The sequence below is a fragment of the Coffea arabica genome, chromosome 10c, assembly GCF_036785885.1.
Source record: "Coffea arabica cultivar ET-39 chromosome 10c, Coffea Arabica ET-39 HiFi, whole genome shotgun sequence".
NCBI classification, from domain to species: Eukaryota; Viridiplantae; Streptophyta; class Magnoliopsida; order Gentianales; family Rubiaceae; genus Coffea; species Coffea arabica.
The window spans coordinates 48890086-48907607 of NC_092329.1; the positions used below are offsets into that span (position 1 = coordinate 48890086).

At 32.5% G+C, this 17522-nt stretch overlaps 1 pseudogene; it reads right to left on the reverse strand.

Moving 5' to 3' along the window:
• Nucleotides 1-5025: 5025 nt before the first annotated feature.
• Nucleotides 5026-11921, reverse strand: LOC113714166 (metal transporter Nramp7.2-like; annotated as a pseudogene).
• Nucleotides 11922-17522: the final 5601 nt, after the last annotated feature.

Consider the following 17522-nt stretch of genomic DNA (forward strand, 5'->3'; position numbering starts at 1 on the left):
AGCTCGTTAGCTCGCGAGCCGGCTCGCGAGCTCGAGTATATATATATTTATTTTTTTTATTTTTATTTTTAATAGTAAAATTACATAAATATCCTTAATATTTTATTATTTATTAAGAAAAAATATTATTTTATTTATTTTTTTAAAAATAAAATAATTATTTTTTATTTTTTTCGAGCTCGAGCTTGAAAATTACCAGCTCGTCGAGCTCGAGCTCGAGTTCGAGTTCGATGAAATTAAGTTAAGGCTCGACTCGATAAGGCCAAAGCTCGACTCGGCTCGGCTCGTTTGCACCCCTACCCACGTAATTGTTTGTAATTTGGTTGACGCTCTATAATTGACATTTTGTTAATGATTTTTTTAATATTTTCCACTAATTAAGTCAAAATTATTATTTTTAATTATGATTTGTGACAAGATCTTGTTTAATGGAAAAAACCCTAGAGATTTTGATTTTTCGCACTATCTCGTAAGTTGTACCCATTGTATACTCCCTTCGTTCTATTTTACTTTTTATGATCCAGTTTGCATGCAGTTAATTTTTTTTTTACTAACCATCAAATAATTCTTTCCATGGTTACCCCTTATCCTAAACTCAAATTTTGTTTGTTGTTTTGGAATTTTTAAATTTTACATTAGTTTGTTAGATCATTTAATATTGAAATATAAGTTTAATGCTCTTTTTGAAAATTGAATGAAAGGCAAAGTTAGCAAGTTACCCTTTTTTCCATTTCTCTTTTAAGATCATGACAAAAAAAATCGGAACAATCCAAAATAGAAATCAAAACTAATAAAATAAGATGGAGAGAGTACATTATTATTCCTTTAATTCCCCATGAAATGCATGGCCCGGATCGAGCCTTAATAGTTAATTACTAGGTCGTGTTACTCGTGTAGTGGGAAAGGGTTGGAAGGCATGACTTTGCATCTTCGCAAGTCATCACGATTCGTCATATTCATGCTGTCCATCTCATTCGGGTTCAATGGAATCTTGGGTACATAATATTAATTCGTTTGTTTGGATAGTTCCAATATTTCAAATAATATTTCGCTTGAATCATAAACACATTTCCCAACCCACCTTTTTATATTTCCAATCACTTTTTCATCTCACATACGTCATATCACAAAAAGTGCTACAGTAAATATTCTAAATAATACCCTATCCAAATTTGCACTTTTCTATTCAACAGAGTAAAAGTTGCTATGAGGGTAATTTATTCATTCAACAATTAATTATTAGTTAATTAAATTCACGAATAGTAATCCATATAGTTTTTATAAATTTTTTAAAAAAAGAATTTACACCCCACTCATAAAAAGAATTAATGCTCATCACCACGTGTTGAAACTTGAACCTCTTGGCTTCAAAACAATAGAGACACATTGACCTTAACTGTACATCCAAGTCGCCACTGGATAAGGTTGCCAGAGAATCCACCCGGCTAACTTTTGTCCTTAGGGAACCAACAAGGAATCTTGTTGGAATTGTAGGGTTGAAAATTCTTCTCTTGATAATTACTTTACATTGTGTTTGAATAGAATATTATTTACAATAATTATCGTAGTATTTTTTGTGATGTGATGTGATGTATGTGAGATAAAAAGTAATAAAAAATATAAAAATATGAATTGAGAAATGTGTTTATGATACAAGCGAAATATTATTTGAAATAATTTGTCAATCCAAATTCTCCAAAATGTTTTAGGAACGCTAGAATTTTCTCTCTTTTCTTTTTCTTTTTCTGTGCTATAGCTTTTCTCCAAGAAATTCTTTTTAGTCTTCATTAGTTTCTAAATAGGTTTTGAAAAATTGCACCAACGGTCAATAGATTTTTACAAAATCTGATTTCGCCTGGAACATATATGGCTGTTGATGTGCAGTGACTGGTATGGTAAATTTTCTGCCTATTCAAACTCAACAAGTAGACAAAATAGTTCGTTTTAAAAATTCTAAGAGTTTAGTGTGTCAAGTTTAAAAAAAAAAAAAAAGATATTGGGAGAGATGAGATTTGCAAAATTATAAGTGAGCCACCCAAACCGGACCCATTCTTGATAATTAAATTATGGTAATTTTTTGTTAATTAAGCAAATTTTTTTATTTGTGCATTAAGTTTATTATTTTTTTTTTTTTTGGGTCTGTGTGAGTGTTTTTTGTTAGGACTTGCTTGGTATGTAGTTTGGGGCTTCCAATCAGTTTGCACTTCATTTGTCAAAGAAGAAGGGGCAATGGTACCATCGTCACTTGCAGATGTATTCTAGATCACTTTTTTTTTTCTTTTTATCAAATTTAAACCTGAAATTATGCAATTAACAACGCAATGGCTGGATTCAACCTAAAACAATTTGAATATTAGTTAGCCAGTGGCCACTTTGGCTTCTAAATTGTACTTTAAATTTGGCAGAAGTTATTGTGAACAAATATGCTTCTTGATGGCCGCTGCTGATTAGGAATTTAGATTGCGCTACTTTGGCTTTGGACCATTTTGATAGCTATAGTGATATGCTCATAGACATTGGCGTTACCATTTTGTTCCTTATTGACTTACTACTGCTTTTGCTATTTAATCTTGTTAATTTCAACACCTCAGCCTATTGGATTGGTGAGGATGGTAAATACTGTTTTTATTGCCATTTGGGACTTGCAAAAATCTCTGAATCCATGCAGCTGTAAATTTCCAATTTTCAGCAAAAATTGCGGGATATGCCGTGAAATGCTTTGAATTGATGGGAAAGCAGGTTTTCAAGCTTAGAACTTTGAGCTTGAGTCGATTACTCGAACTCAACAAGGCTCGACAAAAATGTCGAACTTATTCAAGTCATGTTCAAGTTCCTTTGCCCTCTAGAGCTTGGTTTGGTGGCTGGGGTTGCTGAAAATGGGGCTTAAATCCCTGATTCGAACCTTGCTACCAGCAAGTTGTGGAAGGTGGGAGAATAGTCTACGGGGTCTGCTACATGTGGGACACCCCAGCAAAAAAAAGAAAAAAAGAAAAAGTTCAAGTTCCTTTATCACTACCACGAGTCAAGTTCGATCTTTTAGGTTTTCTACTCATCCGACCTCGAGTAGAACTGGCAATGAGGAGAGAGGTCTGCAAAGTTGAGCTTGGGTACGATTTGGTTCAGTTATTATGCTTTTTACATTATTTGATATACAATTACATTACATTATTATTTTTGAGATAAAAGCGATATAAATGAATAAAATATTTGACATTTACAATATCATGATGTATTTATACACAAAAAATTGAAAAATGTATAATGACAGGATGAAATCACGCAAAATACAATTCTATTGAGTCCATATCCATGACAATTATCGAGTTTTGAGCTCAAGTGCAGTGCAATGATCGAGTTTTCAACTCAAGTATAGTGATAGTCGAGTTCATTTGTATTTGAATGCATCTCTAGTCTCCAAGTGGAAAAATAAAAAGTCGTCCCCGGTTCTATATCCTGCTAAGCTCCTGGATTTGGTTCCTCGATGAATTGAAACCAAAAGTTTGTCAGGTGCACGAGTGAATTGGAATTAGTTCTAGAATCCTGGGGATCAACCATATAAAGACCACAAAGTGTTTGGGCTTAATTCGTGGATTCAGGTTTTGGAACTCCAAATGATTTCCTATTGGGCTACACCAAGTTGGTTCTTTTCAAATAACGAAGTGGGCTGCTCATTCTTCGGTTAAAGAAATTCAAGAACTTCGAAACTCATTTTCAAGAGTTAGCAAACTAGCTCATCCTCAACAAGTCTTGAAGTGGAAGCATTTGGCGACGTTAACATTTTAATATTTAATTATTTAAGAAAATAATTAAACATATTTTCTTCAATTAATCAAGAAAAAAATTATATAATTATTTTCTTAACTATTTAAATGTCAAAATTTATATCAACATTAGTATTTTGTGTATCTCTTGATTGAGAAGATATCAAGACAATTAACAGTCGGTGCCAAAGTACATGTGAGATTTGAAAGAGCATCCATTTGCAAATTTGCGATCAAAACAAGGTCCTGTCTATCTGTTGTACGTGTTGGCATGTTCTTGATGCTTTTGCTGCCACTAATGCACCTTTCAGTGAAATGGATGAGATTATTTAGTTTATCAACAAAAAAATTACTTATTCCTAATGTGAACTGATAAAAAAAAGTTTTTCTTACTTTGCATGCATATCATTTGTGAAGTACTTTACACCAATATAACACTAAAAGCATGGTTTGCCGTTCCTAATGTGAACTGATAAAAAAAAGTTTTTCTTACTTTGCATGCATATCATTTGTGAAGTACTTTACACCAATATAACACTAAAGCATGGTTTGCCGTCACGGGTCACAGTCGCAGTCACCATTGTTCCACATTCGCCTCAACATATCGATTGGATATCGGGTGATACACACATTATAGTATATAAAAAATTTGAAAAAATTACTAAAAATAAAAAATATCATAAAAGGTATAATCTGGAAAAAAAATATATCTAAGTTGACTCTAAATTGACTCGGATATTTTGACTGATTTTATGCATCACGGATTGAAATCGATCAATATCAGCCAAATCAAAGTGAGTCACTGCGAATATGAAATTATTCAAGATTCAGGGATCGGAATCGTACTAATCCCCTCCGTTCTGATTATGGCTCGATCAGTATTGGACTTTGCCGAGATAGCTAACCATGCACTTTAAGTGTCCAAGCAGAAGTACTCTACACACATCATACACGTATCATTTGTGAAGCACTCTACACAAATATAACACTAAAATGTCCAAGGAGAACGTGATTGAATCAATAATAGATTTTTTTTGAACTTTTGGACAAGAAAATTTACATATTTACAAGATAATGTGCTTCAGCACATAGTCCTAATGGCTAATGCTAATAATAACATTCTTGATAACATTACTCTTTGAGATTACTAAGAGAAAAACTTCTTTCTCTTGCCCAAGATTTTTATATGATGCCATTGCTAATTTGCTACATAAAGATAGCTACCGCCCTGACCAAAGTTCAGTTAAAATTAAGTGGGCAAAGTTTATTCAGGAAGTGGAATGTCTACTAACTCCTTGTTATATGGAATATGATCTCCATGATCTCGATTAAGACTTCCATCCTCCATATGAATTTGAGCATTTGGATCATACTTTGCCGGTTCTTTGAACGTGTCAATCGTGTCTTTTCGAAACATAAGATAGAACACAGCAACAATGTAGACTGCCATCAAGGGAAATACCAGGATTCCGATGAACACATTGCCTACTTTTGATAAACTGTTATGAATTAGCCATCCAACAAAGTCTGTGCTGAGGTAGTATATATTGATGCCAATGATTCCTAGCCCCAAAATCCAGGAAATCACGATGATCTGCATCAAACATTGAAATTTTAGTCAAATCAATTGTTGGTGAAAATATACATATATCAATGGATTATGTAAACGTCTTTTCCCATTAGGAATATGAATGTGATTTAGAACTACGTCTAAGATTATTCCATTTGGTACACGACCAGAAATAGGCCTAGTATCACTTTTTTCCACTAGAAGTTCATGAAAGTTTATGCAATTCAAAGTGTCCTATTTACTTCTAATTTGTATGTACTTAATTTATACCTTTCAAGTACTGCATTAAAAATATAAAAACAAAACATACATCATATCTATACCATCAATTTTCTAGAACACACACACACAAACAATGATTTGACACGCAGCAGGCATCAACAAATCGGCCTGAAAGCAATCTAAGGGGGATCCACAAGAAACACCCATCCAGCCAATTGGTGACAGGAAGGTGCTTCTATAAACCTTAAACCCAGAGTAAATACCCTACGATCAACCGATGTGGGATGGTGACCCAACCCCCTCCTGCATACTAACTTCCAATTTATATGTGCTTATATCGCAAGGCAGCACATTAGAAATATAAAAATAAAACATACATCTATACCATCAATTTTCTAGATACAATTATTTTGTCAACAATTAGTTGTTTCACTATAAAAAGTCAAAAAGTGCAAATGCTCACATAAATGGAGTTCTTGTAAGGGCCCATCTTTGTGGTACTGCTGCTAAACTTAAGAAGGGGGATGAGGGCAAAAGGTAGTTCAAAAGAAAGTATCATCTGCAGAGGCCAAAGAGGATAAATGATCAGGTCAATTAGAGAGCAAATGGTAGTTCAAAAGAAAGTTCTGTTAAGTTGGCTTTTTGGTTATTAAAATAAAAAAAAATTTATAGTACATTAGAGAGTACAAACTGAAGCTATTATAATGAGCCGCGCGTCCAGCCCCGGAAGATCCACCAATTATTGATACAATAAGACTTGGTGTGATTGCAATGCACCTGGTCATCAGATTCCTCAACCACTTCTTCATCTTAAGGTCCAAGAATCCCTATTGTTTTGAAAACAAAAAAAACCCAAAAGCTCATTTTAGAAAACTTTTGATAAAAATATCGAAATTGTTAAAGCACTAAGAAGATACAAATTTCCCAGACCTGCATAATAAACTGCCCAGCATATGTGCCAGTTATTGTAGAGCTCTGTCCAGATGCTAATAATGCTATCGCATAAATTGTAGAGCTCGATCTTCCGAGAACATTCTGTACGTTAAGGAAAATAATTTTGTTTAACCAGGGAGAGCCTATGCAGCTAGGATTTCAAGAGTAAAATGGGTAAGTTAAACTTTTCTTGACTTTTTTTCGAGTTTTATTATGGTTCTTGATATACAATTTGAGCTTAGCAATTCTGACAGAATATCAAACAAGTGGCTTAAAAATAGAGGGTCAGAAATATTTTAACTTTAGATAGTTTTCTATTTTATCAAAATTGTGGCATTGACCTAAAATGGAATATGAAATTATCCCCTTAAAAAATGAAATTTGCCCTCACAACACCTTTAAACAAGTTTATATTGTGCATGTAATGTATAAAATTAACCATTTCCTCCTAAGGTCCACGTCTCAAATTGGACAAGGGGCTCTGCATCATAATTCCTTTTTTTTTTTTTCAATTCTTGGAGTTGAATTTAAATCCGGTCTTTTTTTTTTCTCTCGCAAAAGAAGTTAAGATGGAAAGCAGTTGTAATAAAATATGAACAGGATTCCATTGCATTACAAGCCATCAATCAGGCAAGTTTTCAGCAATTATGACAAAGACAACGAATTAGTCAGCATAATTTGCTTAACACAATTTCCCAAAAAAAAAAAAATACAATTCTAATTTACCTTCAGAAGGAAAGAGGCAGAGTTAAGAGTAAGATCATTGCAACTCTCAATTCTTTCTTGTGAAAGAATCTCTCCTGAGCAAACGGCTCCGGATACAGATATAACTGCAACATTGATTAAAAAGGCCACAAACAATGCAAATCCACTTTCTTTGAGAAAGCATCGACATGCATCCTGCAAATTGATGCACAAAACAAGCAAAATCAATCACTATATATGCTAAATATTTGTTATTCTCATTTGATTGATCGTATTCTTTCCCATTCTTAATTTTTGCATTTTTTAAAATTTTTTTTACCCTTTTTTTTCTCACTTTAATTTTGTTGATGTGCATAATGATCTTAAATTTCCGTACATTGATGCCCCGCTCTGATTTTGGTATTTTTCGAGAAAGCACGAGAGCTGAATGCAGGAAGAGGTTATGCCTGTCAACATTTGAAATTTTAGGATTAATAATGATAAAGAAAATAATTTTGCAAACAATTGGAGCTTGATCTCCTGTTGAATATTTGATGGATGTTAAGGACGTGTTTGGACTCACGGCATTACGAGTGCCCCTAATAAAGCAATGGCATCGCCTGTGGCACTATTACCATTGAGCTTCGGAACAAACATGCCCTTAAGCACATCTCTTGCTGGAGGCTTTACATAACTTAATTCTCCAAGAAAACATGCAGCCATGACGAATACTAGAACTGAAACCACCAATTCAAGCTTCCTCACCTATTTTTCCACCAAGCATAATGAAATTGGTTAATTAATCAGGGTACACAAAGACAAAAAATTAAGAAACTCTTTTATGTCCATAGTCATTAACTGGGGTAATTCCAATTTGCACACAATTAATCCATCAGGAACGTATCAATTTGGATTCTTAACTTCTACTTAGACTGCTTAAATTTTTGTTCATTGGTAAAAAACATAAACCACTAAACAAAGAAAAACATCTATGTTTCAAAGCTTCTAAGGTAAAAAATTAGTGGAATGTTTCAAGCATCTATGTTTCATCTCATATGATTTGCATATGATTGAAATTTTATGACTCTCCTATGAGCTTCTTTTTGCATGCTAAAACGTCACATTTAACTTATATATGTATCTCATATGCCTTCTTTATATATATATATGTATATGTATATGTATATGTCTATGTATATATAAACTTGATTATAATTGCCTTCTATGCCTGGCAATTGGGCGGGTTTTGAGCGGGTTGATGTTGGATTTTCATTTAAATGGATTACATCAAATCTGTCCAATATTACGTTGGGTTAATTTTAGGTTAGGTCATATTGGGTTATCTCAAACCCATTACCCAAATATGACCCAATATATTAAATAATAGATTTTGATACATAAACTCTCTCAAATATATTTTCACATACAAAGAAAAATTCACACACATAAATACATTTTCACATAGATAGATATATTTTCACACACTAAAACACTCACAGATACAAACACACACTCACTTTTTAAGTTCTTTTGAAATACGTTATTTTTACACATACAAACACACTAATATACTTTTACAAATATACACACGTACTAACTGTTTAAACTACTTGGATCCAATCACACTTTAAAGAAAGTTATAAACTGAAATTTTGACCCAAAAAATAAACACAAAAGAATCATGCATGATAACACATTTGAGCCGTTGTAAAATGGAGAAATTAGAAATTAGAAATAAACACAAAATGAATCATGTTGCATCCTAAAAGATAACTTCCAAATTTGCATCTGAAATTTATTTTGAATATATCATGAGTAGAATTTGGCATTTGATCCTCCGTTCAACATTTTTGTGTTATACTCCATATTACGCCATATATTCTTCACGATTAGTTGGCCATTCCTATGATCCTTATTATGGGTGTCACCTAATTCATAGTGTAACATGAAATATAATTCTAGTAAAAGTTTAATGAAGAATGCCAAGACTTAAATTATTCTTCTCTTATTCAAGAAAAACTTTAATCCGCTTGAGAGTCAAATTTGATGCTAACTAGAAATCTGGATAGTAATACTTATAATTTACACAAACTAGAGAAGACAATAGTATAAGAACAAGTTTTACATCTCTGTCAAATGAAAGTGGAAGTTAGGTAATGGGTACCCAACACAAATACCCAATCTGCCCAAAATATATTTGAATTTTTATTATCCAATCCAAAATTGACCCAACACCCAAATTACCCAACCCAACCTCTGAAATTAGTGGGTGGGTTGGGTGGATTGTTGGGTTTTGAGCATAATTGCCAGGTATATTGCCTTCTATTAAATAAAAAGGTAAAAGAATGTGGATTCATAGGAGTCCAAGTAGAGAATACAAATCAAGAAGAAAAAGCAAATCATCTTAATTAATGAAGAAAAAAAAATGGTCTTATTCAACATTCGTGTTCTTCAAATGGCAATCTCAAGAAGTGAAATGTTAGTAATTTTATATCAATCATCTTATTTTTAAATGTCTGTTCAGGGAACAAGATTATTTTTTGACTTACTAAACAAGCAATCCAATATGATTAAATCTTTTAGGGTATCATGGATGCATGAAAGCCGGCTCATTCATTTTATATTCTTGTTACACCCCTTAGCATATGGTAAGACTGGTAAATTAACATCTCAACTACAGATATTTAGAATTCATATATAAAAAAAAGACTGAAAATCACAATACAGCTAAACTACAAATATGAGAATCCCAAAAATTAAAGAGCTGGACCATTATTTAGTTTGTATCTCTGTATAAGTTATATGCGGCTTAGAGTAGGATTTTCTGTACGTTTATTACTACCAATTATTGGAGGAGTTATATACCAACTGGATTTTCTCTTATCCAAAAGCTAGCCAAGAAGAGTCAATCAGGGTGGTTCAAAATATTTGGTAGGTCCTCTTGTATACCCAAGAAAGGACCAATTTGCAGGAACATGCAAGGACAAAATTTTGACCATGAGAGTTTGATAGATGCAACTAAAAGAAAGAGACAACATGAATAGATAGGATCAACTGACTTACTCCATATTTTTGCAGGCCGAGAAGTAAGAGAGTGCTCATCCCAGTACAAAGAACTCCAACCCACAGTGGGATGTGGAACAATATGTTAAGTGCAAATGCTGTCCCAATGACTATTAAAAGATAAAATAGTTAAACACTCTTATAATCTGTAATGCTTGTTCATCACTTATATTTGTCAGCATGGACGGACACAGAATAAATATTTAAGAGTCAACTTCATTCACATACAGTTTGAAATTAATGTAAAATGATATGAAATTTTCATTAGGACAAAACCTAGGCTCGACTTATTTCGTTTCTATTGAAAAGAATATACGTGTGATAGATAGATGGTTTGTATAAGGTACTGAAAATTTTCAAAATAAAATACAGACTTTACCAAAAACTTCCCATCCAAATAAAGCCAAAAATTTTCTTTAGTATGTAATTTCCCTTCATCACCTATTGGAACCGGTTGTTCGGCCAGCTTGGAGAAGTGGAAACTGTAATTAACGTACAAAATATTCGATTTTGTAACTTTAAATTCATCCAGCATGGACGGACGCAAAAAATTTAGTTTGAGAAGTGAATTTCATAATATAAAGTTTTTCTGAGGCTTGGCTTTTATTATTTTTATTGAAGAGAATGTACATGTCACACAAAAATGATTAAAAAGGTGTAAAAAAAATTTCAAAACTGAAAAAAAAATGTGTTTATTAAAAAACTTGCCATCCAAATAGAGCCAAAAATTTATAGTACCGGGATCCACACTGATCAGTGTAGATTAACTGCCATGCAAGCGGTCCAATATATATAAATCTTTTCAGTAATATATAATATCTAAAGTATCAACTACCTTCAGGAATATCAGCAGCTATGACAGCAACCTCTGCAAGCAACCACAGGGAGTATGTCACATATTTAGGATATTCAGCCTTGGACAACTCTGATAAATGTTTTCCTGCACAACCCAAAAAGAAAATTCTAAGTTTTTTTTTTGGTTAAAAAATAGTATTTCCAAATATACTGGTATGAATATATACTTTGTCTTACCAGTGGTTACACCAAGGTTTGCTGCCAAAGATTGTGTAATTAGAGCAAAGATTAATCCAATGAAGATGATCCACAATAGCTGCATTTACAGGACATATTTTTTTTTTATGTCATTTACAAAAGTGTTACTTTTTGCACATATTTCTGAAATTAAATTTCCGAGCTAAGATTGGAAACATCTTTGCTTGCCTCATATCCATGGTTTGCTCCAGCTTGCAAGTCAGTTTCCACTGTACAAAGAGACCACAGAGTTTAGATGAAATCTCTAACTTTGTCTACAGGCACAGTGACGTCAGAACCGAACCCTTTTCTAAAGCACAAAATTGCACATAAGAGAAGGGGAGTGGGGAGGGTCGCTTACAATTTCCGGGGTCGACATATGCCATTGAAACAAGAAAACCAGGTCCGATGAAGAACAAGAATTTTCTCCATCCAGGTTTCTATACGACAGATCAAGAAAGAAATTAATGTATTAGATTTAGACTTTCAAAAACCCTGATTGAAAACTTAAAACAGGTCTAATTTACCTCCTCTTGAGGGTCATGATCAAGATCAAAATGTTTGCTTTCATTAATGGAGGGTGAACTTTCATGCGTTGCAACTACTCTTTTGCTGCCTCCAATATTTGCTTGAGTTTGCAGCTCCAAGGTGTCCATTTAACTTCCTTTCTTTACAAATCGGAGTAGTAGTTTGTTTGAAGTGTTGTTTATGACTTGTGGAGGCCTTTATTTATAGTGTCTAAACAAGAGGGGTTTGAGCATTCTTCTTGCATGAGAGAAGTAAGAAAATTCATTAAAGAAAAGGGTACGTGCAAGGTATCATTCTTGCATCGTGTTGCGTTGACACTTGACACTAGTCGCACGGAAGGCCGGTATAATGGATATTCGTGTAATTTGCTAGAGTTGATATACTTCCTCTGTGCCATAATTCGAATCGTCTTTGTAAAACTAACTTTTTAAGGGAACATGTAATCATTATATTTAAATGAATTGCATTTGAGTGATTTTACAATGTTATCCTGAAATTCAACATTTAAAAGTATGAGGAATGCATTGGTAGGTAGGACAAGCTATTTTTTTAAATCGCAAAGTTGAAAAATTAATAAAATATTATGTTAAGTTTTAGAGAATGACTCCTTATTTTGAAACATTTAAAAAGTGAAAACATAATAGTATTAATAATGAAAAGGAGGGAGTACTTGTTATAGTAATGCAGGATACAGAATTACAATAAATTGTTATATATGAACATATAAGATATTCAACTTATGTACACTAATGTTTACTCCAATAAATTAAAATGGAAAAATCGTTCAAACGTCCCTCACATTTTGCAAAATAACTTTTTTCGTCCCTCACTTTTAAAAGTGTACTTTTACATTCCTTACAAATTCACATTGGTCAAATTTGGTTCTTATATAGATTTCCAACTAGTTTTTGATTGAAATCCACCACGTGCCTTGCACCTGATCATTTTTTAAGGGAAAAATTATCAAATCAAAATTTACATAATTCGATTCATAGTTCCTTACATTTCACAAAATGAATTATTTCATCCCTCACATTTTACAAAATGAATTTTTCATCCTTTATATTTTACAAAATAAATTTTTTCATCCTTCATTGATCATGTGCACAAATAACTTTTTTTTCAAACTCATGTATATATCTATTTGATTTCACCTGAATAATATGAATAGTATATAATATATCTCTATTTGATTTCGTCTGAACGTACTGTTCAGGTAAAATTAAATAGATATATACCGAGGTTTAAAAATTATTAGTTTTTCAATCATGTTCATATCCTTTAGCTCAAAAATTGAAAATAAAAAAGATATTTAATTCTAAACATTATCAAGTGTTTATATTGAATTAAAATTGGACAGAAAAAATAAACAAAAGAAAAGTATGACAAAAAGAAGTAAGTGATTAACACTTTCAAATTTTAAGACAATCATAAGGCAAGAAATTCAACTGTTGGTCTTAAAGGTGACGAGTAAAAATTTCAAATTTAAACTACAATTTGTTAGCATGACTATAGAATTCGAATTATGACCGATTAATTAGATGACCTTATTACGCAACTCAATAAATAATTATTACCAAAAGAGAAAGGCTACAACTATTGAATAGATTCACATGGTAAAATAAAAAAAATATATATATATATATGAGTTTAAAACAAAATTGTTAGATTTAAACCCACGTATATATCTATTGAATAGCATATATACAATTACAATAGTCTGTTTAGGTGAAATCAAATAGAGATATATTACATGTTATTCGTACTGTTTAGGTGAAATTAAATAGATATATACATGAATTTTAAAAAAAAAAACTATTTGTACCATGATCAATAAGGGATGAAAAATTTTATTTTGTGAAATGTGAGAGACTAAAAATTTCATTTTGTGAAATGTGAGGGACGAAACAATTCATTTTATGAAATGTAAAGGACTATAGATCGAATTATGTAAATTTTAATTTGATAATTTTGCCCCTAAAAAATGATCATATGCAAGGCACGTGCTGAATTCCGACAAAAAACTAGTCAAAAACCTAGATATAGACCATATTTGACCAATATGAATTTGTAAGGAACGTAAAAATATACTTGAAAAAATGACATGTTTCATCCCTCACATTTCGTAAAAATATTTTTTTTGTCCCTCACATTTAAAACGAAACAAATTGGTCCTTCACATTTAAAAAACGAAGCTTTTACATCCTAGAAATAAACTCTCAGTTGTGAATCAAACCATCTAACAACCCTGTTACAAATTTTGGGGGTAGAATTGGTAGATCACTCGCAAAAACATATTTCCAACAAATAAATTAAAGCAATTAAAAAATCTTAATTAAAACTCATTTGTTTCTTCAAAAGAACGAAATTGTGCTAAAACTCTCAAGTACTAAACCCTTAGTGCAACAAAACTGAGGAATATGTCTAAGGGTTTAGTGCTTGAGAGCTTAAGCACTATTTCATTCTTTTGAAGAAGCAAATGGGTTTTAATTAAGATTTTTTAATTATTTTAATTTATTTGTTGGAAATATATTTTTACGAGTGATCTACAAATTCTACCCCTAAAATTTGTTACCGGGTTGTTAGATGGTTTGATTCACAACTAAGAGTTTATTTCTAGGATGTAAAAGTTTCAATTTTTAAATGTGAAGGACCAATTTGCTTCGTTTTAAATGTGAGGGACGAAAAGAATATTTTTACGAAATGTAAGGGATGAAACATGTCATTTTCTCAATATACTTTTAAAAGTAAGGGATAAAAAAATTATTTTATAAAATGTGAGGGACGTTTTGAATGATTTTTCCAATTAAAATTGTGCATTGTACTCTAAATACAACAAGTGTATTGTATCGGATCAATCCACAGTTATACTGGCCGCACTCCTTGTTACTTGGCTACGTTTCAACTCGATATATTGTGGGGATGTCATGAGTGAGAAATGCTTGTTGCCATTCATTAAAATCCACTGGAAAGCTGGAAAGAAAATTGGCTTAGCCTATTTAATTGGTATGTAAATAATATAAGACACAATTTGTCTGTTTTAGCTCATAGCTAATAAACCATAGGTGGCAAAATAACGGAAATTAACACAAAAAAAAAAAGAAAAAGAAAGAGAGAATGGACAACCGGTTAAATATCTTTGGATAAGAACTAAAGAGGTAAATTTGAAGAAGTTTCCCCTATCCAATCCCCAACTTTTCATATATTAAGCTGGCTGTCTATATATAGAGTAGGACCGTTAGTATCTCAGAATGAGAAATGAGAAATTTATAAGGCACAATATACACTATCGTCGAGTGTAATAATTAACTATGTTCACCAGTTTCAGCTGGATAGCCTAGAGTTCATGATAATTAGGGTTAGAACAGTTTTCTTTGTTAAAAAAGGAGTAGAATTGAAGTAGGAAGGGCCAAGAGGAATTAGAATTTAGGATTTCTAATTTCTGAGATCTCAACGTACAATGGGGTTAGAACAGTTGTTACAGCATTTGGAAATGAAATGCACTTTAGTATATTTCATATAGATGTTGCAAGGAATGCACTTTTAATTGCACATTCCAGATCGAACACGAACTATTGGGAATGCTAGGTCGAAAATTTCAATCATACAGCTTTTCTAGTTGTTTAAAACAGTTAAATATAAAGACAAGCAATTGTCCGCTACAGAATATTTAGAGATATGATGAAAAAGTCAATGCATATGGATGAAAATTTCAAACATTTGGACAAAATATATACGAGTGTATACCAAGTAAAATGATTTATTGAATCGGATGAAAACAACCCAACTGATCTAAGTCCGTCACTTGGCTGCATTTCAAGTGAAAGCTGAAAAGAAAATTAGCTTAAGTCCAGTTGTTCGGTAGGAAAATAATCCAAGTCTTTATGTCTTTTTCGTCTAATAGTTGACAAGCCAAATGTGAGAAAAGAAGGGATGACTAACACCGAAGATTAAAAAGGAGTGGATAACTTGTGTGAGAACTAAACAGGTAATATTGTGGAAAAACTTGTTTTTCAATCACCAAGTTTTCACATAATGCTGGCTCTCCATCTGAAAACTTGATATTTTGTGGAAGACAGAGCCCTTAACAAAAACATCAAGCACAAATTATCGAAGATAGAACTGAAAATGCAAGAGCTGAACAAATTAGGAAGTTAGAAAGATAAGAGTACAATCCTCGAGCGTAATGATTAACCATGTTTGCCATTTTCAGCTGGTTAGGTTAGATCTGGCGAGGCTAGATCCCTAACAACTAGGGATCGAGTAGTTGTTACAACCTCTGAAAATGAACTGCATTTTTTCGTGCATTTCATAAATGTTGCATGGAACGCACGTTCTAACCTTTGGATTGTAAATTATTTGAAATATTTTTACTGTAACACTTTTTGTGATGTGATGCATGCGAGATAAAAAGATAATTGAAAAGATAAAAAGATGTGTTGAAAATTGTAATGATTGACTAATAATTCTCTATCCAAACAGGCCAATATTTGTTGGAAATCTTCAATCATACAACCTTGCTTTAGCTGCCCTGTTCAAATCTTGTTCATGACGCAGAAATATAGACATGCTTGATTAGACATGTCCATTATTACGGCTTAGAGTCAAATTAAATTTGCAATAATGGAGACAGACACCGTGGTGTGTCTTCATTAAAGTCTTATTTTGTACAGATAAGTGCATGGTACATATATGGAGGATAATTAAAGAAAAGAATCTAATGGTTATATCCTTTAGAGTATGTGTTACCGAAATCATCATTAAACGGTTTAAAATGGCACGGCGAGTTGATCATTAAATTATTTTTTATTTTGTCAATAAACATCACGTTTTTTTTTTAATCATCATCGTGTTATCTATATTATTTTACCCTATTCAAATCTAAAAGGCAGACCTAATTGGGTCTCCGATGGGAACTGCATGAACCACGTGGGTCACTCAAATTGAGAAAGCCAATCATTCGTATCATCCTGTCAATTTTAGCCTGTACACGCGTGCACGAAAAGTTCTACTGGGACAAAAATGTCTACTGGGGAGTCAAATGGGTTTGACACTGTACTTCGGGTCTTTGTCAGCGGCAATTCTGGAACTTCATAGATCACGTCATCTCCGGGTCCTTCCGTTTCCAATTACCGGCATCACTTGCCTCTATTTCTGTCCATTCATTTCCATCGCCCATCAATTCTTCGGAAGAATCGGACCTTCATTGTACTGCTAACTAACTGTCCCTTTTATTTGTTACAGTTGTCTTTCACTATTCCTTCCCTTTCTTATTCATTTTTTCCCAATTATTTTCTAATTATTTGTTCCTAACCGGACATTTTTAACCACAAAAGTTTCTTGTATTTGACTTATTTAAAGAAAAGGCAATAAAAGAAACGTTATTTTCTCGTATTCTTAACTTGCCATTCTATCTTAGAGCATATAAACGGGTTCACTGCAATGTTTGAAATTCGCACCAGTAATTGAACCGATAAAATGGTCAGATCAACATTCAATCGGTTTAACCAGTTCAACCCAATTCATTGATTGATTTATTCATTTTTTTAAAAAAAATAAAAAATAGATAAGTAGAAATATGTAAAATCAACACAAAAATCCTAAATAAGTAGAACCAGTGTTTTAAGAATTGGCAAATTTTTTTTCCCATGGATATATACACAAAATTTAGGATTTTGCCAGTTCTCATAAGACCAAACCGATATCATGGCCAGTTCTTAAAACACTGG